Raw genomic sequence first — 27634 nt, forward strand, 5'->3', positions numbered from 1 at the left:
TGATTATACTGTTACATATGCAGAAATAAGGTGCAATAGGTTAGTATTTACTTGCAGGTTTCTCAGACAATAAGAAAGTACTAAACAAAGTGGTTATTGACGGAGGATTTCAACTTTTTACATTAAGGTGAGATATTTTTTTTTTGTTAATTATGCAAATTCAATGGTAGGTTTAAAATGGCATAGCCTTTTCCTAAGGGAAGGGTACTACCATTTGCAAATTTTCCTCCTATTTCCTCATCAACAACACATCCAAACCTGGTGGCATTTGGTCCTTACGCTCACCTCTGAAAATCGGGTTTTGATATTCTTAGCACAGAAGGAATGAGAGGGGGCATCTAGCTACCAGTATCAGTTCTATAATTGTTGTTCTCAATAAATAAAATAATTTTAGGGTGACTAAGGAAACATGTTGTGCATCCGATATGCCATGAATATGCAGGATATAATTAGCTCTTCTTAAATTGTGTTATCTTTTATCTCTATAGTTAGGGATCATGGTTTTAGTGGACTGGTTCAAGAACATAATTTTCACTTAACTGTTTATGCATTTGTGTTTCTGGGGCCTCTGTTCAGACAGTCAGTGCTTACTTATTATTTACATGACAATAACGTAGAGCTACTGAAGGAAAGACCACACTTTGTTTGTATTCCAAATAAAAGTGGAAACAGATTTGATACCTTACCAGATTAATTTAAAGTCCAAGTCCCCACTCGCCAATTGCTGGGACTTTTTGTCAATATGTTTTAAATTATGCATGTTGGTAGATATCCTGTTAAAGTAGTCTAGATGCTAGATACAGCAAAGTCATGATAATAGACTGAAAAAATCAAATAAAATAGTAAAACCATGAATCTTGTTAATTGCTTTTTTTCCTTCTTTTTTTCTCTCTCTGATTCAGAAGCTCAGAAAAATCTGTTATCGCAATAGAGATCTGAATCATCTCTTTGAATCAAAATAGAAAAGAAGCAGGGATATGCTTTTGTTGAATAATTTTAATATAACATTATGTTGACTTTTTAAGTAAAATCTCTTTTTGCATCTGAGATATGAGATTATGAAGTGCTGACAACCTTGTTCAAGGGTGAAATTTAACATTAATATAAGAAAGAGATATGTGAATTCTCCCAATGGTGAATCAATAATCAATCAGTAACACTCCCTAATTAAGTGCCAATCAGTTCTAATCGTCATATAATGTACTGTAAAACCGTTTAACCTAGAAAAGACTTTACTATCTCTTTCACGCTGTAACTTGTAGTATCACGGAATGTATTTTCAAAATGTCTTTAAAAGCTGCTGGAACAGTTGTGAGGTTTTCCAGGAGTAGAAAATTGTAATTTTTAAAAAATATAATCAGTTTTCCTAAATAATTCTAATATTCTAAATTCAGTTTTCCTTTCACATGTATTGGCCAACATTAAAAGCAAAAGCCCTGTCCACTTACTTTAGTAACTTGGATTTCCATTTGCACCCAAGTTCTTTACTCATGTGGCTATGAAGTAATCTTTCGGAACAGAGTAGATTGTGATATTAAAAACTAATATGGATTGGGCACTTTGGTTATATATAATTTCCTCTAAAATGTCAACCTCTTCAATCTGGAAATTTTCCTGAGGACTAATCAGTCTCCGGCAGAATTATTTTTGTTCTTACCTTCTCCTATACTACTGAATTAGATATCTTACACGTTTCTGAACAGCATAGATTGTGTTAACTGAAGATATACCCTTATTTTCTTTATTGAGACACATAATGGCAAGTCAAAGTGTAGCATAACTTAATACATTTGGAAAATGCACTTTTAGAAGATGAATGTAAGTATGTCAAGTATGTTAAAATTGCTATAGATAATAAACATTTATTTCCTCTTCAATAAAGTTCAATATACAGAATCTTCTGACTTACAGTGAATTATAATACAAGCTTTTACTAACAGCGTTGGTATAATTTTGGACTTACCATCATGTTTGTTTACCTTGAATGAAATGAGTTTTTTCTGCCACTGCCTTTACTCTGAAGCAAAAGGGTGAGTCCTTGGCAAGAAGCTCACCCTGTATCCTCTCTTACAACTGAAAATTCCATTGAACTATAAAATCAGAATATTCTTTAGGTTAGTTTAGTATCAGCTATTTAATTCCAGTGAGATTCATGTCTTCACTGTAGCGGTAAACATACTTATGCTTCACCTTCTCTCTTTTGAGATGCCCTGAACTTCTGTGAGCTGCTGACAATGAGTGTCTGTAAAAAAAAAAAAAAAAAAAAAAGACAGCTATCACTGAAGGGCATAAAACCAGGCAAGCCTGACTACTAGAATCGTGCAAGGAATTAGATTCTTGATTGGAGATTAAAGGTTTTGTCTTGATCAATCTATCAAAGTCTTTTTTCATTTCAAAGCAGGAATCATTCATTTTCCAAGACCATAGTGCTCATCTGCTCAGTTTTATCAAACCCTGCTAAGAAATAATGTTCATTCTGGTTGCAGGTAGGGATTTATGGAGAGTTTGAATGGTGATCAGAGAGTAAGTTTCTGGCTATTATATTTGAGATTTGAATGCAGACTCAGTAAAATATCGTTGGGAGGAAGGAGGGAGGATTGTAATGAACAGTGGAACATGATGCTAGGAAATTTTTGTGAAAATTCATTTTAAAGTGCTTCTTCACAGGAGAGAGTTCTTACCAAAATTCTATCAAACGGAACAACATTACTGTTACAGTTCTTGATGAACTATTCAATTCCTATTTTACATTTTGCCTGGGGAGGGCACATTCTCTTGTTATATCAACATACTCCTTGGAAAATAGGATAAAGTTATGTTAAAGTGGAAATTTCAGACTTGGGTTTATCTTAAACTTCATATTTTGCTCTCAATTGTGTTTTAAACTAAGATTGATATTGATAATAACACTTTTGACTTTGTTTAAATAAGTGTTAAGTTGGAAGAAACAGATTTGTTTGTGGAATTCTGCTTAAGTCTCATGTTTTAATGAGATTTGTATTTCAAAATTATAATTAGAAATTAATATCTTTTATTATATTGTGAAGTCAACAAACATGCTTCTGTTTTTACTAGTTAACATCTTACTCTGGAGAAAACACAAAAATTATATAACCATAGAGCACTTCAGTATTCACAGATGAGGTGATTTCCTTGAACTGGTCCTTGTTTGACACTGAGCCTTTCTCTTAGGAGTCAAAAATAAAAGACCAGTATTGGAGACCTGAGAAGCAATTCAATTTCAACCTTTGCACACAGTGTCTTGCTCTGTTTTTGTATTCTAAAGCAAAGTGGACTGTCCATTGTACTCCCTGCATTGCTTGCTTACAGCTTGAGGATCAAGGTAACCTGTAAGCATTTCTTTGGCAAACTCTGTAAGCTAAACTGCCTGCTCTTCTTGAGTCTGTCACTACGAGGCATGCCTTGCAATCCTTTAGTCATTCTTTTGCTCCTCACTGACTACTTCAGTTTACCAATACCTTCCTGGATGTTAAAATGGTTATACAAGTATAAAGCTAATGTGGAGTCTGTGTGGGCCAGAACCTCTTCAGAATGAACTGAATGTGATGGGAAAATATCTACTGCCGGATTTAACTACAATGTGACACACATATGGGTATAGTCACATCCTTGATTGTTTGTCATTTCCATTATTTTCCTTCGATGCACATATTCTTTTGCATTGAGGCCAAAGAAAGTACTTAACATGCATATATGCTGATATTTTTCTTACTAAATGAGATATAAATTAAGCCTAGTTTATTCTGCTTCAGTTAAATTCTGTTAAAGGTACTTGAGTCATAATTCTTTTCATCACTGTATTAGCAGCGGATAAAGTTGGAAAATAGGAAACTGAACATATGTTCCTCTGCTGTTCCGATCACAGACTTGTAAAATCATGTCAGATAAAATCAACATGTAAGCAAGCAACCACAGCGACTGCTTTATGTAAAGTTTTCTGAAAAGGCAACTTTCATTTGTTGTTAATTTAGCTTAGAAGCAAATTCTCTTCTGCAGCAATGGCTTACCTGCTGACATTTGAATAATGCAATCCCAAAATTTGTTTCTGTTCTACATCATAATTCTGTAGCACATACAAATGATTTCCCTCAGTTTTCAAAAGCCAAATTTTCAGTTGAAGTAAATCAGGATATGTCTATTATAATCACCGTTGTTCTGATTTACATCAGCTGGCCCTAAATACAGCAGGCATGCTGTAGCCTTTTATTTTCAAGCAGAACTCCCCTGTTGAATTAAATGGAGACTTCTGCAAAAAAAAATCAATGGCACAGCAGACCTCACTGACATTATTTTAAAACACAAATGATTTTTTAGTTCTAAATCTATATACCGAAATAGATTTCCTTTGCATTTTTCCCACTTACTCATAGCATTAGTGATGCTGTATTTGCATAAATGTGTTGGGAGTGCATCTCCAGCTCCATTTGCAAGAGTTAAACTTGAAGTTTTGTAGCACGTTTTTGTTGCTTCTTGGTTACTTAATAGAAGGACATGGTAAAAGCACAGTTCTGACAAAATCATTGAAGTTTTTTCAGACGAGCTATGATATATCACATATTCAAATACAAGTTTAATCTAGGGTCTTTTTTCAGTTATACTTAGCAAACAGTAGAATAGTCATGCACCTACATATACTAAATTTATTTTGAAAAATAAAAATTTGTGTGATGCAGTCTGTATAGGACAGAATATGATTTAGCCTTTGCAAAATTGTTTTATTTTAGATAAAAATGTATACTATGAAACAAATTATTTTGTGTTAATCAGCCTTAAATATGACATTTGATGGACCACTGATAAAATCCTAGCTTTGTAGAGGTGATAGCTATGTCTCTCAAGAAAAACATTTTAGAAAATGTGCATTGACATAATTCTTTGCATGTGGAACTGCTTTGAGTCCACTGAATTTGCAGCTGAGAACCTGTTCCAGGTATTGAATTTGCGACCAAGATGAATGAAGGCAGCTAGTGATGGTTTTCTTTCACATGGATTGTGATGGTTTTCCTTTGCATGGATTGCTTTGATTAGTTTAATCTAAAATAGCCAGGATCAACTAATATTCTATGCCACTTATTAGGAAAAAGCAGGTAGGATTTAATCTTTCAAGAACAGTTCTGAAGCCTGTGTAAACTTTCTCAAGTGCCAATAAGGTGAATTAAATTAAATTTAGGCTGATTTATTCAAGCTGTATATTGTAAAGGATCTTCCAGACTTCTCATTGGGGGTTTCTTGTACTTAATACTATGCAGAAACACACAGATTTTAAGGATTTAGTAGAAACAAAACTTTTACTCTCAGTGTTGCATCTTTAGCTGAGGTCCAGTAAGACTGATCAAATACAATTTCCACTTGAATGTACTTGAGGCTTGCATCAAAATTCTGAGGACTTCTGAAGAAACACTCAGGTATATGGGAACAACATAAACGTTGAACAATTTAATTTCTTCTTGAAAATGTCTATTTCTCTAGAAGGATAGATCATGTCTTTGTTTCATCTACTGCAAATCTCTGGTGATTTTTACTTTGAGCTTCTGCTGTGCACATTTTGACAAATAAAACTTTCCATGCCCAAAGGCTGCAGAGCAGAGCTACACACAAAACCTGCCAATTCCCTTTTCGGTCAGGTTTATACTTACTTGAAAGTTAATATATTGCATGTTGATATCATTAGTTCTCTTGCATTCTGATAATTTGTTTATATTGAATTGAAAAGAATTTACATTTCAGAGCAGAAAAAGAGACAGGGCTTTTTGTAAATTGTAGATGAATTAAGAAACTTTTCGAACAGATAATTCAGTCTATGAACTTGTCTTTTTCCCTATTTAAAGATGAACCCTACCAGAGTTTAAAGCACAAACTAGACTTTTTAAAAAAGCTTTAATTTTTGCTAGGATTGCACAAAATCAGTGAGAGAAAAACGCTTAAAATAGGCACAACTTGTACATGACATTAAGACTAATTTAATTTCCACTCCCTGTGAAATGGTATATTTCCAGTATTATAACAAAATCAGAAAAAGTTGTCATTCAAACTTACTGTAGTTTCTAAAATACCTAGAATGACTTTCATACAGTGATAATGTTTTATTGGCTTATGTATGTTAAAAAATTCGTGTTCATGTACTTATCTTTTTACTAGTATTGCATTAGTTGCAGAAGATAGTACCGCAATATCTATTTACTGTATCTTATGTATACACATTTCAATGCAAACACAAAATTCCAAACTATATTTGCCAGTTGCTGTTCCCAGTTCCACTTACCTAATGCGTTGTCTGTATCCCAGAACACATTCTGGAATTGTGGCACAAAGGAAATGCAGCACAACAGAAATTACAGGTTATTGGAATTTATTCAGTGGTGAATGAATTTTAAAGGTCTGTCATTTGGCTAATAACAGCAGGAGAAAAAAACTTTAAAAGGAACTGAGAAAAGGAAATTTTTAAAACAGGTTTGGGGTTGGGGGAAAGAGTGCCTAATGCAAGAGAGAGGAAAAGTGGTACAGGATGAGAACAGCTCCAGCTGTGAGGAAATGAGACTTGGGAACAAACAATTTTGGAAGAGGTCAGAAAGATATAACAGGAGACTGTCAGGAGGAAACTAGAGAAGAACAAAAGGCTATGGGATGAGGTTTATATCCATTACAATATATAGACGCACAAGAAAAATCTGCATGACTCCTGAATTTGATGAGGCAAGAACACCATCACATTATATCCAAAGGTACTTATAGAGTTTAAAGTTTACTGTGTTTTTTTCACCTCCTTCTGGCTATTCTGTCATCTGGACAGTCATTGCTAGAGCACAAGAACCCATCAAGAAAATAGGATCAATCAGAAGAAACAATAGTCCAGGGTGTGATTTCCTTTTTCTTTTCCTCCCTACTGAAAAATAAACCAAACCAGTACATTGTACAAAATAATACCAAGGTGTTAATAGTTATGGGAGAAACAGCAAAAAGCTAGTAACACAAAATCAGAGCTACACAAGCCAACGGTTTTGTGAGGTTTTCAGTGTTTGAGATACATTTTAACATCCACCAAATAGAAGACAGTGATTGAAAGCGCTTTGTGAGCTCTCACAATCACAAATTACAGTTTCTAGATGAGGGAGCTCTCTTGGGAAATTCATCTGGGAGAAGGGCAAGAAGGAACAAGTGGTGGCTGAAGCTCCATTTACTAGAGGTGAACACTAGAAGATGTTGCTTTACTTTCAGAAAATAGTATTTGCAATCTCAGAACAAGGCTGCTCTTAGGTGCATTGGCAGGAAATCGATTTGAATATGGCCTCATGTGATGAGTATGATAGCACACACAAGGTCTATACAGTTTCCTTTAAGCCTCCTATGAACTGCCGTGGGAGCTTCAAAGCTTTATGTTTGTATCACACGACTGCCCAGTCTTAAAAAGCAGCTCAGTAAGTGGTTGCTATGGCTGCCACAAAATATGGTCTTAACAGTGCTGACACCTACATTGTATTTAGTAGCCTCTTGTGTGTCTTTGACTGTATATGTATTTTTATTCTGCTTTAATCATGGAGCCTTAGAGAGGAATTGTTAGTCTAATCAGCTCTCTATACATGTGTAGTCTGATTAATGCCTACAAGGGCAGGTTGTTTGTGTTATACTAAAGATCTTCGTGCTCTGGACTCAGTTGTGGTGTTTTTAGTGTTCCCTGGCTGGTGATAAAAGGGCCAACTGCTGAACAGCTGCGTTAACCATTGTTCCTCATTCATGCTGCTTCAGCTTGCTGTGATGGAGTTGCAGCAAGCTGCTGTTGTGTCTGGGTCTTCCTTCAGGGTTGCAGGAAGGTCTGGAAGGTGGTGGGCTCTCAGCCCTGGAGAGGCTATGGTAGACACAGGTGATGGATGCTGTAGATAGAACATTACCATAGGCAACCATTTTCCTAATGTTCTTGATTTGATTGCAGTAATCTGTTCCTCCTGTGTATCTTCTGATGGTAACCACTTCCACGTGTGATTTGTAGAATCAGGTGGGTTTTTTCTGCATTTGTGCAGACTGGGTTAAGTCCTGTTTGGTTGCACAAAGCATTAAGGAAATTGCTGTTCTCAATGAAATCTGTAACTCCACAAACTAGTTAGTGGTAAAATCTAGCACTGTGTTTCACGTTGGCTGCGAGAAGGGGTTTGTCTGGTGATAGCAATAGTCACTCCACTTGTCCTACCAGCAGGTGTTCTCTTGCCTCAGCTCCTATTACTCCTCGGCACTCCAAAGGACGTGGCCCTGTGATACTCTGCTCCCAGCCTCCCATATCCTCCTACCTTTGCCAAGGGGATTTCTGACTTTGGATAACACAAGTTGCCAAAGAATGTGAGAGTAAATTAGGAGTTGCTCCTTGGTGAATGCTCCTCAACAAAAGGTTAGCAGGGATATTTCACCGTTACCTTGGAAGCTATACCTGATGGAATAGCTTTTTTTTTTTTTGTGGGAAGTTACAGGTAAAGACCATGATAACATCAAAGGGTTTTGAAAGTATGACCAGAAAACAAGCAAAGCCTTTGAAGCTTTTGTATTTCTTTTGCTTTCGTTGCTTCAAACCTGTGTGGTTAAATGGTTCAGCTGCTATGTAAAATTTATGTGAAAAGTATAATGTCAGGCATCATTGAATCCATGCTAATAGAGTGCTTTTTAAGGAAATCACTGTCAGTTACAACGGTTGCATCACTGTGTAGATCAGGTGTTAGTCAGGCTTGAAACAAGGGGTAAGAATGTTTTCTGATGTATTAACACATCTTTTGTCATTTAATTCGTAACCTAACTGTGGATGTAAAATAATTTCTTCATTGAAAAAGCTATTAATCTAGGCTGTCTTATACTGTGTCCATTATTTAGGACCTTATAGGGTGAGCAGGGCAGAGAACATGCTTAATGGACTTTTGTGAATCATTTTGTCATCTTCTTGGAGGGTGGGTCTGTACAGAATTTCTTGAACTTATATTTTGCCTTCACTTTTTAAGTCCTTAAGCAATTATGAGGATTTCAAAGGTTGTTAACTGCCCTGATCTACCTTCAGAAGAAATACTTTGCCTCGGCAAATGTCGTAGTTCAGGCATTTCCTGGTTTAAATGTAAGTATTTCTAAACCATCAAGCTAGCTGTATTTTGTCTAATACAAATGTAGGAGGATTTAAAGACTGGTCACTGGAGCAATCTCATTTTAATAGAATACCTTCAATTCTTTGCTTAGCACTGTCTGTTTTAGGATCGCAGCCCTGGGACCTGTACTGACTTCAAGTACTATTGTGTCAATTTCAGCTTTTTTTTTTTTTTTGAGATACAGGGTGGGATTTGTTTGTGGTTCTCGAGCATTTCAAATTGTTTATGTGTTAGCTTTTTCAGGTTTTCTCATAATTTGTGGACTAGGTTGCAGATCTGGCAGAGCACCTCAGTGTAGCTGTGCTACATGTGTAACTATTCTTATGGAATACAGTCTCGTACTTCTAAATCCTGGTTACTGGAGATCTTTCTTCAGGAGCCTCTGGATATTGCAGTTATGCCTAACTACAGCTGAAGATGTTGGACATTTTTACGAAAGAGGGAGATTTAAATCAGTTGTCATCTTTTAAATTACTTGCATTGTTTTCGGTTCTTCTCTAGAGATTTTATAGACCCAAATGGCATGTGCTTGCACTTCATGTGCCAGAATCTAAGGGGTTTTAATGAGTTTGTTGTGGAATCCAAAATGAAAGATGGTTCAAGCCTGAGAAGTACCTCAAAACTTTGTCCTTGGCACTATCTAGTAGCCAAAAGAAGACAACCATCACAGTACTATATGCAACTCCTTAAAACATTAATTGTTCTGCTCCTTAACACCAAGTTTTACTGTAAATGGTGCTTTTTTTCCCTTCTGGATGCTCATATGTTTATAAATCTGCTTTCTAAGTTATTTATATTAAAGTTGTTCTTGAAATGAAAAAAAAGCCAAACAAAACCAAAGCTGAAAGTATGTTGAAAGGAAATCTACCTTGGAATTAAATTGAATAGTTTGCATTAACTTAAAAGTTTCTTAAATAAGAGGTAAAACTTGGGAAGATATGCCTTCATGAACAGATATACCCTTGTATCTGTTCTTTAAACTGAGCTAGAGAAATACGATTTCATGTTACTATAAGCCTTGTGGTTGATCATAGAAGCAGAGCAGCCTTTTTATTGTTACAGAGATTCTTACACTGAGAAAATGACCTATATATATATATATATATATTTTTAGATGTAAAATACTTTCAAGGCTTAAAAAAAAGTCTGGACAAAGAGGGTCAATTTTGCTTGATAAAGTGAAGCATTCATACAAAATCATAGGGGCATTTTTGTTGGGTTTTTTTCTGTGTTTGTGAGTTGCTTCAGTTTTAATTTCACATAGCTATAAAGACCTTAAGTTAATGGAAAATGCTAAGTAGGAAGCTGTGGAGAGTAGAGCTCCTCCAACTGTTCTGCTTTTGCACCTCTGTCTCCATGCTGAATCAAGAACACACACTGTACCCTTGCTTTCAGTCCTTTTGTTAAGACAGTTCAACTGTGCTGGCCCATAGTCTTAAACAAACCAAACCCAGCTCTCTTCTGTTTCAAGTCACTTATATATTTACTGTGCATGAGGAGGGCTTTGGTAGAAGGCAGTAGAATTACAAGCTAACACAAATGATGGGGGTGGGGGGAAGATTTTAAATGTGTCTTTCTACCTGTTTCACAATGAAGTATGTCTTAAATTGTGTGTGATAGTCACTAACTTGGTAAAAGCTGAAAACTAAATTTTGAGAGAGAAAACCATGATTTGTGCTTTTGGCTTCGTGTTGCAGTGCCTTCAAGATGCACAGCTAGAGGTGCACTCACCTTTTCTGGTTCAGGTCTAAGAAAAGATAACTCTTGACAAACTTTTAGAGGACTTGCTTAAGTATAAGGTATCTGTTGATACATTAGCGTAAGGCTAGTTAAAAAGTTACTGAGCAAAAATTAATTGGTCAGATGTATCTATCAGATGAAAACCCTGCATGGTGAAAAGTCTTTGATCTGCAGGTGCAGGTACAACTGGGTAGTTGTGTGCAGAAGTGAACATACAAGGAACTGGCAAATGAAATCAGTTAAACTGTGTAATGCTACAGCTGATTAAAATTTTTGATCTCTTCCTGTATGCATATGCTGATTACTATACTAAAGAGGTATGTTTTCGTTACTGAATCCAATGTGGAGCCCAGTAACAAAGCCAACGGGAAGAGTCTGATTGATGAAATGGCACAGAAACAGACCATTATATGTTTATAGATCTCTTTCAATGGTTAGTCACCAAGGCAACTGTTTTCTAAAACTAATAAGCAGTTTTTCCCTACTAAAAAAATGCAAACCCCAGTACATTTATGATCTTCCTCACTACCTCCTCCCTTCATTTGGCAACATCTTCTAGTCAGTAGACTTTAAACTTAAATATCTACAGCAAAAATAATAATGCTAATAAAGAGGCAGGTTAGCAGTTATGTGCTTATTTATAGACATACTACTTTTTACAGAAGAACGTTGACATTTTATGCTGTTCTGTAGCAATATATTTCATGGAATGATTGCTTGGGGCAGAATTAAATTAACTGTTCAAATATTTGATTTTGTTTTCTTGCTCTAGTTTATAACGCACCACCTTGCATTCTTTCCAATCACAAGTTCCTAAAAGACAGACTTCTGCTTCCTCTGAGTTTATAAAAGTTGGATGGAGGGATTTATCTTCCTAGTTGTATCAGTTTATAGGCTAGAAGAAAGAGGAACTGAGAATCCTAACCTCTATGTCATTGATGTTAAGAGAAGGATTTGCCTTATAAAGGACAGGAGGAATTGACCCTGATGTTATTTCTCAAGGGGTAAAAGTTTATTTTATTTCCTATTATTACTCCTAATAGCTCCTATTACTTCAAAACTATCCTGCTATTTTGTAGCATATAAAAAAAAGGGGAAAAAAAAGGCCTCTTTTCTGCAAGTTGTGTAAATTGAAGGGAAATAGAAGTTCTCAAAAACCTCCCTTCCCGCAGTATGGTAGTGATTCACCCAAATACATGCAAATTAGAGCCTGAGGCATCCCCTGGATATGTGGGGAGAATCCTGAAACCATTGCCACACTTTGTAAGGCAGGGTTTGAAATTTTTTTTTTCACCATGTTTGCAAAGTGGCCAAGTTTATAAACAACGGGATGATACAGGATGTTGTGACAGCTAGAGGGTCCCCTCCACTTTTCATCTCTGGTCAACTCCTCTCTCTGTGGATGTGGTGTATTTTCAGGGATTTCTGCCCCTTGCTGGAGCTCTCTAAGCCTGAGGGAGAAGGTAACATTCCCACTAGGTGAACTGTTTGCAGTTAAAGTTGAAAATGGAGAAACAGGAGTGTGAAGTCTGAATATGCATTGAGACAAAGGAATTAAACCTTGAGAGACCATGCCGAAAACTGCTTAGGGGTCCGGAGCTGGCTCTTGGTGCCGAGGAGGGTTTGTGAGTGCTCAAGCATGATATTGGGATTCCTTATGAGCTTCTGGTCTTATTTCTTTGACTTAGTTTCTGTTTTCATAATCCTTAAAGTTTCTTTCTTATCCCTCTATTTTGCCTTAATTGACTCCCAAAGTTCTCTTCTGTTCTGCTGTGTATCTAAACTGTTATTCAGAGTGGATATAGAAAAGAAGGAAAGTTATAATGTTTTTTTAGACATTTTTGAAAACTGAATTTAATAATTTATTGTTCAGTTGTGATAATACTTCAAGGGAAAAGAGGCTTTTGTGTCACTCAGGCATTTCATAAACGTGTGACCTCGATAGTAGCAGTCAGTGAAATGATGCTATAATATATATAACGTGTTCTTAACACATAAAATACCTTGTTTCTGAACTTGTAATTTTTTTTTCTTAGTTTGTGATGAACTCAGGATATAGTATGCAGTGCTATATAAAATTCTGTGTGCCCTGTACTTCACTGGAAAAGAATTATACCTCAAAAGTCTTATCTGTTTTCCGTTCATTGGTTTTTGCCATGACATCCCTTCCCTGTCCACAGAATTTTTTGTCAGAACAAAAATAAGCATAGCAGATAGCAGTTATTGAGGCAGCCTTCAGTAACCCTCCTTTTGTGTCTCAGAGGGCTGGAGGAGTGAAAGAGCCCATGAGTTCACTTCCAACCAGTCCTTGAAGGATGGTCAGTAGAAAAGCTCCCTGAGCAGCTGATCCATTTTTCTATGTATTGAAGTGCTGCGCTCTCAGTCCCATTGGAGGTATTTTGATGAGAGTTTTCCTTTCCTCTCCTCCTTTGCAAGGATTGCCTCTTTCTGGAAGAACATTGTCATGGATGGGGAACTTGCTGACTATATAGAACATTTAGGAGTGTTTTGTTGAATGTTCCATGACAAATAAATCTCTTGGACTTTTCAGCACACATTGAAATGCTTAGCTCTAGTCCATGCGTGGCAAGCTGGTTTTGAATTCTGCTGTAATAATGCACACTGCTGCTGCTGAGACCAAAATCATGTTGCTTTTGGGGAGTATTTTCTACAGCCAAGAACCGTGATTATTTGGTCAGCTTACTAGGTATCACAAACAATTAAAAAAGCAAGTGTTAGCTGATAAAGCCTGATAACTGATAAACTATCAGTGAGGAACAATCAGCAAGGAAAGAAGGGTGCTAAACAAAGATGGACTATAATAAGCTGCTCACAAGAATATAGAAAGGAGACTTTATTAAATGCAAGTTCAAGTTAACAACAGCTGTCAGGTTTATAGAAAATAGTCATGAAGCTATCATTTATACTTCCTTAATGCATAACTTATAGAAAAGCTCATGGTGAAAGATCACAATAACTGACAGCTCAGAGGTTGGGATTTTTTGTTTTGCTTCAGTTTTGAAGAATTTGTGATGAAAGTCCCTAAGTGTTCCATTCTTTTGTGATCTGAGATAGAAATTAACCCAAGATTTTTGTTTCTTTAGTTATCATTAATTAGGTGGGTTTGTATGAATCTTTTTACCTGGTCCTTAACATTGGCATTCGGTCTATTTCCTAGGTTTTAATGACAACTGATCAATTGTTGAAAGTGTTACATAAATATAATGAACTGGTGTGTTTTTAACTCTCCAAATTAATACTTACAGCAGCATTCTTGGAAGATAAATATTTTTCAGCCTTATCTGAAATCCTAGTTGCTTGCAGGCAACACTCCCATTAAACTAGGGAAGAGAAAAGGAGGGATATTTTTGTTAAATAGAAAGGCCCAAGTTTTCAGAACTTCACACATTTCTAAGTGCATGCAATTCTCAAAAGTACACAAGTAATTGTAGTAAGTAAATACACAGATTATCTATTAGGTACGCAAATATACATCTGTGCCTGTGACTGAGGGGAGTGCATGTATAACTGCTTCAATATTACTTAAATGTATTAGAACTCCACACAAGATCTTATTAACCGGCTCAGGTTTTTCCAGTGGGTGTCAGGGCAACCACGGAGGGCGTGTGGATTGTGTAAAAGTGTTCAGAGTGTGGAAGGACAGATATCACATTTTGCAATTGGTAATCAGTGCATAGTGAGGCTCATATTATGTGTTCAGACAGTGGTGACCAGGTTAGTCATTGAAAAACTAGACGAGCAAGATGTGACTGCGGGTCTTTGTGACCACAGATTCATGGGAACATCCCAAACTCTTCACTCAGAATTCATTAAATGTTTAGTAAGCATGGGAAAAAACTTTTAATTAAAGCCTACGTTGTTATATTTACTATAAAGGAGATATTTGCAGAAATGCTCCATATTTGGCATCATCTCTACTAAACTATTTTTTTCTGAAAAGTTGTATGAGATTGCATAACTACTTAATGGCAGAATGTAGAATAACTAGTGTAAGCTAGCTTTAAAAATTGTACATCCGATTGTTTATGCAGAAGCGATTTCAAAGGGATCCAAACACAGAAAGATGGAAAAACGTTTCAGAAACTTCTTGTGATTATTCACATTCATAATTGGTTAAGTGGTTTACATATTATTTTAGAAGCGTGCTTAATGCTTCACCAATGGGACTTCCACCTACAATTTCCAACAAACTTTTATAAAAGCATAGTTCAAAATCATACTCTTTTAATATTGACAAGGTCTTTTCAGAAAGAGTACTCAGCTACCTAAAACGAGCAGAATCTGACCTGAAAAGCACATATTAATAACATATTCCTTAAGTATTCTCCATAGATGTGGATCCTGATGTATGTAAAGCGTTGCCGCAGTCAAATGCGCAATGTAGGTGGGAAGTATTGTGAAGCTGACAACTCTGTGTTTGTACCAATTTTTCCATCTTTAAATCACAAAACATTTTTAAGCAAACACGAAATGACGTAGTGTTCCTTCATGTGAAGGAAGTGTATTTATGTGTAATTATAAATACCTGTTAATCTAAAAAATATACCTACTGGAGGTAGGACTGCAACTGCTTCGATAGCAGCCACTTGTTTGGAATGTGCTAGCTGGGATAATGAGGGAGAAATCCCAGTTTCACTAATTCACTGGGTTAGTTTGAGAGAATTTTACCTCTGATGCTGTAATCCGGGTCCTCAGAACTAGTGAGTGGTACTGAAAGTCTGGAATGAGAGAGCTTCACTGTAGTCTCTGCATAAAAGGTTAGATGTTCACATCTAACATCTTTGCAGATGTTCTTGTGAACCTGGGTACAGTTCCTGGGATCTTTTACCAATTCAAATAATAGTCCTTGTAACGTTGCAGAAAGTGTAATGCGCAAGTTAGAGTAGATCAGGAGTTATTAAGCCAAATGGTGCGAAACTGAAAAACCAAATATGATAAACTCAGATTTTTGAGTTCACCCAGTTTTATTGCTAATGCCTTCAGTATCACACCAAAGGGACACAGCTGCAGTGCCCTTCACCTTCTTAGGGAATCCAGTCGTTGTACTATTTAATGAATAAATTTGTTAATGACCAGGAAAATGTATGTCTATACATCAGCATTAGCAAAATAACCATTTGTTTTCTTTACCTAAGATGTCATCCTAAGTCATATAATGAAGTTAGCTTTTATAGTGGTGTCAGTGCTATTATGGATGTCAGATTTAAAGGCTAAGAGACTCCTTTGTCTAATGTTCGATTTTGTCACTTTTTCTGCACACATCAGTGCTTATTTTTCATATTCCACCCTGATATAGATGTGCAGTGCTCTAAGCCATAATGTGAAATTAATCTAGTCTTGAAAAAAATCTCTGTCCAGTAGAAATTTGCACATTGTGTAAAAAAACCAAAACAACCCTAACCGAACCCCCCCCAACAAACTAATTTTTTTTAGTTCTGGACAAAAATTCAAAGCTGTGAAAAAACAATAGAAAAACATTGAAGTAGAAACATTATGTAAACACAGAAAAACATTTAATAGTTCTAAGGACAAAATATTTTGTTAGCATATTTATCAGATTCTGAATAACATCAGTATTGGATAAGTTTATAAAAGCTGTATCTAGGACCCCAAAGAGCTTGTTGAAATGAATTGGAGTGAAGAGGAGATTGAAATGAAGCTGTGCAATCAAAAGAGGGAAACAAAACACTGTCTTATTCCAAGTTTTCAAAATAAACATAACATGCTTCTGTGAAACGTTTGCAGTTTGATGTTAAAGGAAAATCACATTTTATTTATTTTCAATTATATTACAGAGCTTTAGGTAAGGCAGGTAAGGAAGCATTGCCTTATTAGTTTTATAGAAATGTGAATATTTCCTTTACCCTGTTAACTCCAAATGTAGGCTCTAAACATGTTGATGCAGGAAAATCAATTCATTTAGTGGGAAAAAAAAATATTTTTTTTTTTCTATTACCTAGCTAGATTCTTTATTTCTGATGGAAATAATTTGTTTTCCCCAATAAGTGTCAGGAGTCATCAGTGTATTTGAAATGGAGTTTATTCTAGGACTAAAATGAACGGCTCTCTCAAATGAGAGATCGTTGAGAGGTGTGAGAAAAACAAATCATTTTAATGCCTTTCAGAACAAGGCCTGACTAATCAGCGTGTTGTTCATTGCTTTTTGCTGTCTGGAGGACAGAATAGTATAATTTAGTGAAATATTTGCACTACAATACTTGCAAATTTGGGGAAATGGAATTTGGATTAAGCCAGGATTATTTTTGATTTTATCCCTCTCTGCTTTTATTTTTGGTGAATGTGAGCAGTGCTGATGTACGTGCGTAAAGAAAATGGCTTATTTTCTTTGAAGTGTCAATAACATTGTCAGGCATTTATCTAAGTAAACACACAGCAGAATGATTAAGTCGGGGTGAGGCTGAATGCATGAGATGCAAATTAATTTTAGCATTGTTTATAATCTGTACACTACACAAAATACGGAATGCTTAGCACAGGGGAAAAGTACCGAGCTATGTAAAAAATGTTAAAACGAGAGATGAGAAATTAGTTGTTATGTAATGAGTTTTGGAAAGAAGCCCTGGTTTGAATCAGTAAAAATCATCAGCAAAGACATTTCCTCACAGCAGGATGATGTAGTCTAAGTTTGAAGAATGGCATTTCCAGTGCTTCACAAAGCGCTGAAGAATCTCTGTGACATTGTGGCCAAGGGGGAAGTGTCACCTACTGTACGTGTCTTACACCTGGCACTGAAAAGCTCTCCCTTTTCTCCAGCACCTTTGGGCACTACCAATATATAATTGTGAAAACGAAGAAAAGTGAGAAGGAAAAATGTTTTTGTGAAGACTGGTATGTCGGTACAGTTACATATCAATTCGACAGAATATTTTCTAATTAAAACCTAATCAAAACTTTGAGGCCAATGCAAAAGCCTCTTTGACTTTAGGGATCTGAGCTCAAGTCTATTAATCGGTTCTGTCAGTGGGTATAAAAAAATCTTAGAACAGGTAAGAATTAGTATCCTCTTCAGGTGAGGAAATAAAAGCAGAAATATTCAGGTTAACAGATGAAGCCACACAAAGAACCCTATGTCCTGAATCTCCCCTCTGAAGCAAACAAGTAAACAAAAAAGCTGAACTGTGTTTATGACGGCACAGAAGAGATTTCCTAGAAAGGACATGGAGAAGTTGCTAAACTTCAGCCTCTACTTAAAAAAAACCCTCTTACACTGTCATCTGATGAACGACACAATAATTTTCCGTTTTACTGAATAACTATTTAATGTTGTATTAAACTTCAGCACATGTTGTATCATTTATATCTGAGTCGTGTTTGTACACAGGATTGTTACAGCTATTTTGATACTACTCATTATTAAAAAGAAAATCTGTATGTAAAATGTCATGTAGGGTTCTATTTTTAGTTTTTTGTTTACACCATTTAAAAACAGCAAAAACAATTTACAAAAATAGAAAAAAAAAGTTAAATTACTACTTCAAGGAGGCATCATCCTGTATTTGTAGTCTGGTAAACATAACATTAATCAGCTGGAAAATGCTCAGCAAAATATAAAACTGTTATGGGCTCTAGTTCAGAGGAATATACGTAGCAAAATATATCTAGCTTCTGTACTTCAAAAGGCAGTGCAAAGCTGCAGAACCTGTGGGAAAATCAATTTTCTGCAGCATCAGTGGCTTGCACAAAATTTTGCAGTGCACCATCTAGATTTCTTCTTTTTTTTTTTTTTTTTTTTTTTAATTTAACTGATCTACTTCTGCTCCTCTATCTAGTATCCAGGCTGCAAAAGCATTCAGGTTGATCCTTCAAGAACTGTTGAAATATTTGTTTGAAAATAAAAAAATAGAAACTTGGTGCTGATGAAAGAAGTTGCGTGAGGTGCACATTTATTCCTCCGTTCTGCCTTCGTACGTTATGGCTCAAGCCAGTTTCCCACTAAAAATCAGGACACAGTGATTTGAGAATCTCCACCTACTCCAAATGGTCCCAGTAAGATGGCTCACTGGGTAATTCTCTGAGCGACATACCACGTTCCTCTGGGTGTGTTTGAAGAGAGGTGACACATTCCCCGTCTCGGTGGCGTGTTCTTTGTACCAAAAGGTAATTATCAGAAAGCAGCGACGTGATCAAATCTTCATTGAAGGCAATAGACAGAACCTGCCTTTGCGTGTTTATTCTTCTGAGAGAAGTGACAAAATGTGTCTCCAATACAGTTTTTATGCATCTCCCCATTCTGTGGCAGGATGATTTTTTAAGCATCATCCCTAGAGAATAAGCTTGCTGTATTCCCTTCTTTGATGTGCTGCCCAGGGACTTCAAAGAAAAACTTATACAAAATACATCCTCTTAAAAAATGCTTTGTTTATAAATCCCAGTCACAATTACTAACGTAATTTTAGGTTGACTGTATAGATTACATTAGATTTAATTTTAGATTATGTTACTATTCCTTTGACTGTTTTTTGTCTGTGCCATTATAAAGGTGCATTTCTTATGTAAACTTCACTCTTGAAATAGGCAGTCTGGATATAGTACATAATCTATCCTTATTTCACATGATGATACTTTCTTATTTGGATCTTTTCAATTGAGTGCCTTCTTCCATCACTGCTGGAGCTTACTGTTTTGAGGAAAGAGGAATGTATTACAGTAAGCGGTGTGGCTTTACTGGCTTGCAAACACTGTTCAATATTGTGAAGCAAGATCAGGGTCTCTAATGTAAAATGCATTACTGCTAACACTGGGAGATTCAATTATAATCTTTCTCTTCCAAGACATATCTTCTGAAAAAGTGATGGGGAAAAAGTAAACTGTTGAAAGTTTGAAAGAATGGTGAATTACCATTTTGCAGCTTGCAGTATTTTCTGTAGCTCTGTCTTTAATGCCCATCCCTTCCTCCTGATCTGTGTTTAACAGTGTGGCATTAGGTCATTGGGCTGTTGACGTGTGCATGAGACACGCTGGGTAAAAAACAGTGTCTCTGTGAAGGTGAAAATGTAGATTCACAGGTAGCTTTAGAGATTTTGAGATGAAAATGTGATGATCTACGGTAATTCTAATATTGAGGTGAAAAGCTTTTTTACATTCACCATTCCACTCTAGTTTGAAGGAAACACTTGGGAGAAAACCCAGAAATAAAACACAGGGAACTGAAGAACAGGAAACCTTAGGACTCACCTTACATTAGGAGAAAGAACTCTGTTTTTTGATTTGGTAGCAAACTGTCTCTGTGTCCTTGAGTTTCACCATCTCTTTTTTTGGCAGAGAAGATTTGTAGGGGCAGTAGTGGGGGCTTCCTGCTGTGCATATGCACGAGCTCCAGGTGCTGGAGAAGAATAGGGACTTCTGGCCGGGGGTGGCCTGATGGGAAGCCAGCGTGCTTCATCGAAAGTGATTAACAGCTCCATATGGCAGAGTATTCCCTCCTGGGTGGAGGGAATCAAATGATGAGCCAAGGTCTGAACCTACTGTTTAGAAGGACTGTTACTTGCCATCCCTTTACCTCTCTTTTGGGCTCTTGGGATGTGATCTGTTGTGCTACCCCCTTAAGTGCTGGGTAGGTAGTTTAAGGCCAGTTTGAGCATCAACCAGCTGAGATTGTTAGCAAAAGCCCTACTGACTCAAGCATAGGCAGCACCTTTATAAATAGTAGAAAACACAGAGGCAGTTAATGTCAAAGAACTCTTCTGTCTGTCTTATGTATTTTGGTAATGGCTTTGGCACTGAAAATAACTGAAATAATGCCACGGAAATGTCCATTGAAGCAAGATATAGCTGTGTCTACACTAGAGCTTTTGTCAGTATGGAAATGTCAGAAAACATTATATTCAGAGCACAAATTGTAAGTATAGAACTGACAAAATAAATTTTGAACTGTGTACTCAAGTGTAATGCTTGAAACGTATTCCAAATTGGCAAGTTGCAACCAATCATGGAACAGAACCACTGCTCCAAAAACCTGACAGAGCCAATGTTGAAATCTGAATAATTGCAACTACATTTTCATAGTAATTTAAATGGAAGAAGTATTGGCAGAAATTCATGAATAATTTACATATAAGAATTTAGCAATCGGTGGTGAATAGAAAAATAAATGGCAAATCCAATAAATAAATGATTATTCTGAATTATTTGCTCTGCTCTGATGTTTGCTAAGAAGTGTCTTTTTTGGGGCTTTCTTAAAATGCCAGATTTGAACTCCTGCTTCTTAGGTAAACGCTGTCTTAAAGGAATAGCAGAAATGTGCATAACTGCCAGGGGAAAAAAATCCCAACAAACCACAAACAAAACAATATGAATCTCTAACAGGTTCTTTTATGAGGGGTGCATATAAAAAGACCTTATTTGCCATGCAGCAGCTGCAGTTGCAAAATCTGTAGCCTTAATGAGAAATGCTAGCTGATATATATATAATGATGAGTTATACACTGCATCAGTTTTTAATTAATTATGTATAAAGTTTTAAGATTTATGGAGGAGGTAACATCTGAAAAGAGAAATCCCTAATTCCCTTCTGTGCCTTCGGGAATGTGATATTATTTTAATAAGTGAGAAATTAATTTACACAGCACCAGTATTTGTTTCCACGTAGAATGGATATGGAGTCCGTGTAAAGAAGTAATAGAAAAATTGTTTATCTGGTTTGCCTCACACAGTGCTTCAAACAAGATATAGAACACCAAATAGGTTTACTGGTTGGAAGGTGGTGGGTTTTTAATGGGGCACTGAGGTTTATGTATTTTTTGTAAATCTATTTAATCTCCTTGTTTATTTAAAAATACTGAAATTCTGTTTCTGACATAACTCTTTAGTATTACACATTAGTTTATGGTAACACCTCATAATGTACCTTACAGACCCATGACAACAATTGCTTTTTGGCCTTAAAATTATTTTGAATTTGAAAATCTGTTTTTCTTATTTCTGTGTTTTGTTTTGGACTGTTTTTTTTTTGTTTTGTTTTGTTTTGTTCCCCCCCCCCCCCCCCCTTGCTTACATTAAAAGTAAAAATCTTATTAATGTAAAGGGATTCTTTTGTTTGACCTACAGTGAAAAGTCAAGATTGGAATAACTGGTTTAGTCAGAATTTTTTTTTTAAATAAAATGTTGCTTTTACCCAAAGTACAGGGTTAGTGTTATCTTTCTCTGGGAGCTCAGCACTAGGAGCACTCATTTTGGATGCAGTTTTTCTGTTGCTAAGATTCAAACACTCTCGCCATTAATGAAATCCCCATCTGTCCAAGGAATTAAAGAATTCACTCAAACAACCAGTAAGACTTTCCTTTTGAATATGTGAATTCCTTTTCCATTTGTCTCTTAACCACAATGTTTTATCACATTATGGAATCTAATTGTCAGTTCTTGAATTTTCCCTACAGATGTTATTCATGTTGTATCACTTGTACTAGCTGGAGAAGGACTGGTGTCTGCCTGTTAAGAGGCTGGTCCATGTTGTATAAATAATGTTTAGCTGGGAATGGGAACAGACCTATGGTACTTGAAGCTTCTTTGGTGCATTTTATTCCATTCCTAATAACCATTAAATGCACTGGGTCAAGTTTCCAAATATTAATGTCTAGTTATTGTTCATATTCAGCACTTGGATGCTCATGTTGGTACTACTGAATTTTAAATATCTTTATTTAATCCTAAATACCAATTTGAGCATCCCTGTCTAACATTTTCAACACTTTATATATGTGCTTGCCCTTGAGATGAACCTTCTCTGGTAGTTTCTGTGGCTGTGCCTGATTTCCGTAGGTCATAGTACGCATTTTGAACAAATGAATTTTCAGTACTAGTAGCCAAAACCCATTTCAGTGGAAATAAAAAAACTGACGGCTTCTGTACGAGGAGACAATGAAATAAATTTAACATGCCTCTGCCTAGGAAAAGCTTTGCCGTTTCTGAGAGTGACAGTCTTCGTAACACTGTCTATTGTCAAATGGTGCTTTCAGGTGGTAGTTAATTTTCTGAACCTATTTTACGAGTGCCGATCAACTATCCCTGCAGTTCCAGATTTCTTCCCAAGCAAGTGTTTCTGCTTGTGTCAAAATGCCTGCAGTTCTTCTGGGGTGCGTGCAGCTTCATGTGGCGTGCTGATTCAGACCATTGGATATAAGCAGGGCCCTACGGACCTGTGGCCAGTTGGCAGGTCCCTGCAGGGGAGAGAGCCAGCCTGAGTCCTTGTACTGGCTCTGGAACTGACTGGTTCTGTGACCTCAAATGAGCAATTTGCAGTTACAGAACCTGGAACTCCCAATATGTGAAGTCAGGATAAAAGCTGGTTTCTCTTCCATGGCTACAAAAAAAGTATTCTAGATACTTCAAAAGAAAAGGAGAGAGAAATACAGAGTCTTCTTCTGGAACGGCAAGTGAATGCAATAGTAAAATAGTGTTTACTCCTCTGGTGGTTTGGAACGCTGGAGGAGGAATGTAGAATTGGGAAACAACCCTGGAAAGGTAACTAAGTTGAGCTGTATAATTTATTGTCAGTTACTTTGTAGGAGCCTCCTGTGGAAAGATAGTGTCAGCAGAACAGCAGGCATGTAAATTTTAAATCACTAAGAGAAACACTTCCCTGAAGAACTGAGCACATTCCTTCTTGGTGCTTGTTGGTCACGTGCTCTCAAGATGCGAGCCATGTGGAGTAGCCTAGAGACTGAGTATGCAAACAGTATAAAGGCTCGGTCTGCAAAGATACAAATGAATGTAAAGAGTGTAGATTTTATTATTTCTTGATTGCTTGTTGTGATGGGCCAGATAACCAAATTTCCCTAAGCCAGGGCTGCTGGGCTCTGATTCCTTCTGCAAGGAAATGTTTTCCTTTGTTGGGATTGGGATACATCTATGTGTAGGAAATGGGTAGTAGGGCTGTGTTGTTTATGCCAGTCCAGGATTCAGCTCTGTCTGTCATTTAGTCTTCCGTGAAAGCTTCTATGGTGAAGAATAAATTCATTCTAGACTTGTCTCTGGCAGAACTTCAAAACATTAATGGACATCCATCAGAGTTGTAATGAAATCTCTTTTTGTTTAGCCTTCAGCTTTGCAAGGAAATTTTAATAAAGAGGCTTGTAAAACAAAGGTCTCAGAGGTAATCATTAAGAACTTCCTTTCCTAAAATAATACGAGAGGAGCACCTTTAAATTAAGATGGTAACAGTGCACCTATATCGCTCTACGTTGAAATACATTATACAATATATTGCCTATACAATAATATGTATAATCAGTTTCAAGACAGTGGGAGTTCATAATAATAGAGTATTTATGCAAAACAGTGAGGGGAGAGAGAAGGGGAGGGGGGGAATTAAAGTTCTCTAGTAGGCTGAATACACAAAGCCTTTAGTACTTGAAAACTAATTTTATTTTTAGTTGATATTCATTGATGCAAGTTCTAGTCTATTGTTAAATGATTCTAGTGAATAATTACATCCGTCACTTTGAAATGTTTAAGACAAGTGTAGAGTTGTAAAACCAATCTTTTATACTGGAATCATCACCAAAGTTGCATTGTGGAAACCATGTTGACGCTACAGTTTGATCGTATTCTCGGAGTCTGCAGGGCTCTGGGCGTGTTCTCAGAATTGCTCTGTGCATTGTATTTACATGCATTATGTGTAACCATTCTCATTTTCTTGCGAACCGTAAGAAAGTGTATGGCATTTCTGTATTCTCATTTCCTCTGAATCTGTCAGCTTCTGAATGTGACCCATCTGTTGATGAGTGAATGGCAACTGTTTATTCCAGAATAAAGCATGTGCTAAAATGCAAACATACAGCCTACAGAAGCACTGAACTAGGTTTAATTAGCTGTGGAGTTCATTTAAACTTCAAACTACCAAGTTAACTCACTAGTCAGTGGAGTTTATAATACGTTTCTTGCTAGCTGCTTGCTAGACAGGGGAGCTGATGATACTATATTTGTTGCTAGGTGATGAATTCTGATAACCTTTCTGTTCCTAAATCTATAAATGTCTCCTATGCACTCTCTGATATAGCATAATTCTTTATTTACGCCTCAGTTCCTGGATAGAACCACTACAAAGTTGCTAAGCAGCCATGTGTATAAATACATAACATCGTGTCACTTGAAAACTTTTGGCAAATCCCATTTACCAAATGAATTCTTAGTTTGCCATGATTGTAGCCATTAGCAAAGTGCAACACAAATGAAGAACATCAGCGTACAGAAGGATGGTGCTTTATTTATCACAAGAGACTAATGCTTTGGAAGGGGACATGAGCTGGAAAAATGCACAGATTTAGTGCTGCTTTTTTTTTTTTTTAATGGATTTAGAACCAGAAGCAAAGTAAAGACTGACTGATTATTATCTTATCTCTCTAAACTTCAGGAGCAGTGTAATCATTACGGTTATTCTAACGTGAAAGAAAAGAGACAGTTATTCAAACAGATATGCTAAGGTTTCTGCATTCTAATATTGCAAAGTGAGGTGGTAGTGTCGGAAATCTATATCGTGAATCCTCAATACAGTCATCAGAGCACTTGCAATTACTGGTACCTATACCAGGTCGAAGGGAAGATGAGAAATCATGCTTTTTTTCATCTATTTTACTTGGAAAAAATGAAAGTAAATATTAGATTTTTAAAAATAACTGGAGTGGATGTAGATCTGCCACTGAATGGCAAATTTTGTTGTGTTGGCAGCTATGATAGCACATGGAATTCATGTAGTTTTAGGGATAACTAATTTATTAAATCTGAGTACTTGGTAATAAAATTTTAGTTATGTATTGATTGCCAAGTCAGTATTGCAATTACAGTGTGGTAGGCCAGCATCTTGTCCGACTTCTCTCCAGTGTGATGACCATATGAAAATAAATATGACGCTAATATGAAATAATATAAAGCTATATTACTTTAAAGAAATATTATTCACTAGGGATATTCTGGTGTCCTTAGTATCCACACAAGAGATGTTCTGTTTTCATTTATTGTGTAATTTTTTTTCTTCTACAAACAGCGCCCTTTGTGGGTGTTCATATCTGGGATGTTGGCTCAGATTAGATTTCATTGCATCCTTTTGTTGACTATGGAGTTTAATATAAGAAAAAATTCTATTTATTGGTCACAGATTTCTGCAGGAACTGTCAGTTATCGGCCTGACCCATATTCCTGAAGCTGAGAAAGAGGTTTGTAATCAAGCACTGCATTGATCGCAACCTTAGCTTGTGGTTTGCATTGATGCAAACTATGGGCTGCTAAATGAAAGTGTTTATCCATGTTTGGAAACCAGCAAGCAGCCAAATGGCACTATTACCCGTAGTGTGTATTTGAAATGTTGGTTGTGTTAAGCATTTGGCACAACTTTTTGTTGTCGTTTTCTTCACGTGCAATGCTACTGGTTTAAATATGAGCATGGGTAACAATGCCACCTGTTGAAGTAGCAAATGCGAATAGCAGTCATCTGGCTCGTCAAATAATCACTGTTGAGTTGGATGTGTTACCTGTTGTGGTTGTGGGTTGTTTTTTTTTTTTTCATTGTTTCTTAGTTATTAAAAAGAGACAAACTTCAGCAGCCTGATGTTCTTTCCTTGGCTTATCTGCGTAAACAAATTTCAGGATGCTTATAAATGATCCTGACTGACAGAATATACTTTCCCTCAGGTCAGTTCTTTTGTGGAAGATGCCAAAACCTGTCTTTCTTTAAAGTATAAAAGCCTGTGTTTGATGTGAATAGAAACTGTTCTGGGAATGACTGTGCAGAGTAAGATTACATGGTGCAATTTTAATTACACTGTTCTCAGCAGTGCTACTTGTCTGATCTTAGCGTGAGAGTCAAAATTCAAACCAAGGTTATTTGGTTCTGTAACTGTTAGTCAAGCACTGATATTGTTTGAAAGAGATGACAATAAGATGAGCAAGTTTAAAATCCAGCAGAGTGTTGAGTGGTGGCTTTCCTCATTAATCTCAAGTTTTGTACTTCAGCAGGCTGCAATTAAACAGTTGATTTTCCATGGTTTATGGAATAATCTGTGTGTTGGAATTGGCTTGATACTTGAGTAAAACAAAAGCTTAACTACCAAATAATTTTGGAAATTTAAACGCAGCTTAGATTTTTGAAGGCATTCTGTAAAGCTATTCATAAACTGTGTCCAAGGGCTATATTTTATTAACCCAATTTTTAGACTGAGGACTTGAGTGTAGGTCTCTTATTTGTGCATTTATTGGATATGTCTTGCAAAATTTTCTATTGGTGACTCTTAAAAAAGGTTGAAGGAACTCATTTGAGAGAACTTGGTAAAAAGCACTAAGAGAAATTGTTATTTCTCTGACAGGTTCAGTGATGGAGAAGATGAGAAGGCAAAAGATTTCCCCTGGAAACAGGAGGAACTTTGTTTCAGATTTTCACTGGGAAAGTTGAACAATCCACTGAATAAATGGTTTGAGCAGATTTTCAGGCATGGCATTACTCATTCAGCAGCTGGGAAAATAGGCCAGCAACCTACAGTATCCATTTTGAAAGGAAAATATTACACAGTGGATTTATTACTCACTCTCATTTCCTTTTATGTATTGTAAATGATGCGTCATTCTCTATTTCTGAAACAAACTCCTACCACTGAGTGCTATTTGGAAATTAGTTGTACATGACACAAGCTGAAAGCTTTATTCCTGGGGATGTCTTTTAAGAAAACATTATTGTACAGCAGGAAAGGCTTTGATAATGATTATGATTCCATAAGGGCAGCTGTACGTAG

At 36.4% G+C, this 27634-nt stretch overlaps 1 protein-coding gene across 2 annotated transcripts in view; it reads left to right on the plus strand.

The window, feature by feature from the left end:
* CDH13 (cadherin 13) overlaps positions 1-27634 on the plus strand; it is a 515595-nt gene that overhangs the window by 135837 nt on the left and 352124 nt on the right. The window lies entirely within an intron of this gene.

Source organism: Athene noctua, chromosome 9 (assembly GCF_965140245.1).
Source record: "Athene noctua chromosome 9, bAthNoc1.hap1.1, whole genome shotgun sequence".
Classification (NCBI taxonomy): Eukaryota; Metazoa; Chordata; class Aves; order Strigiformes; family Strigidae; genus Athene; species Athene noctua.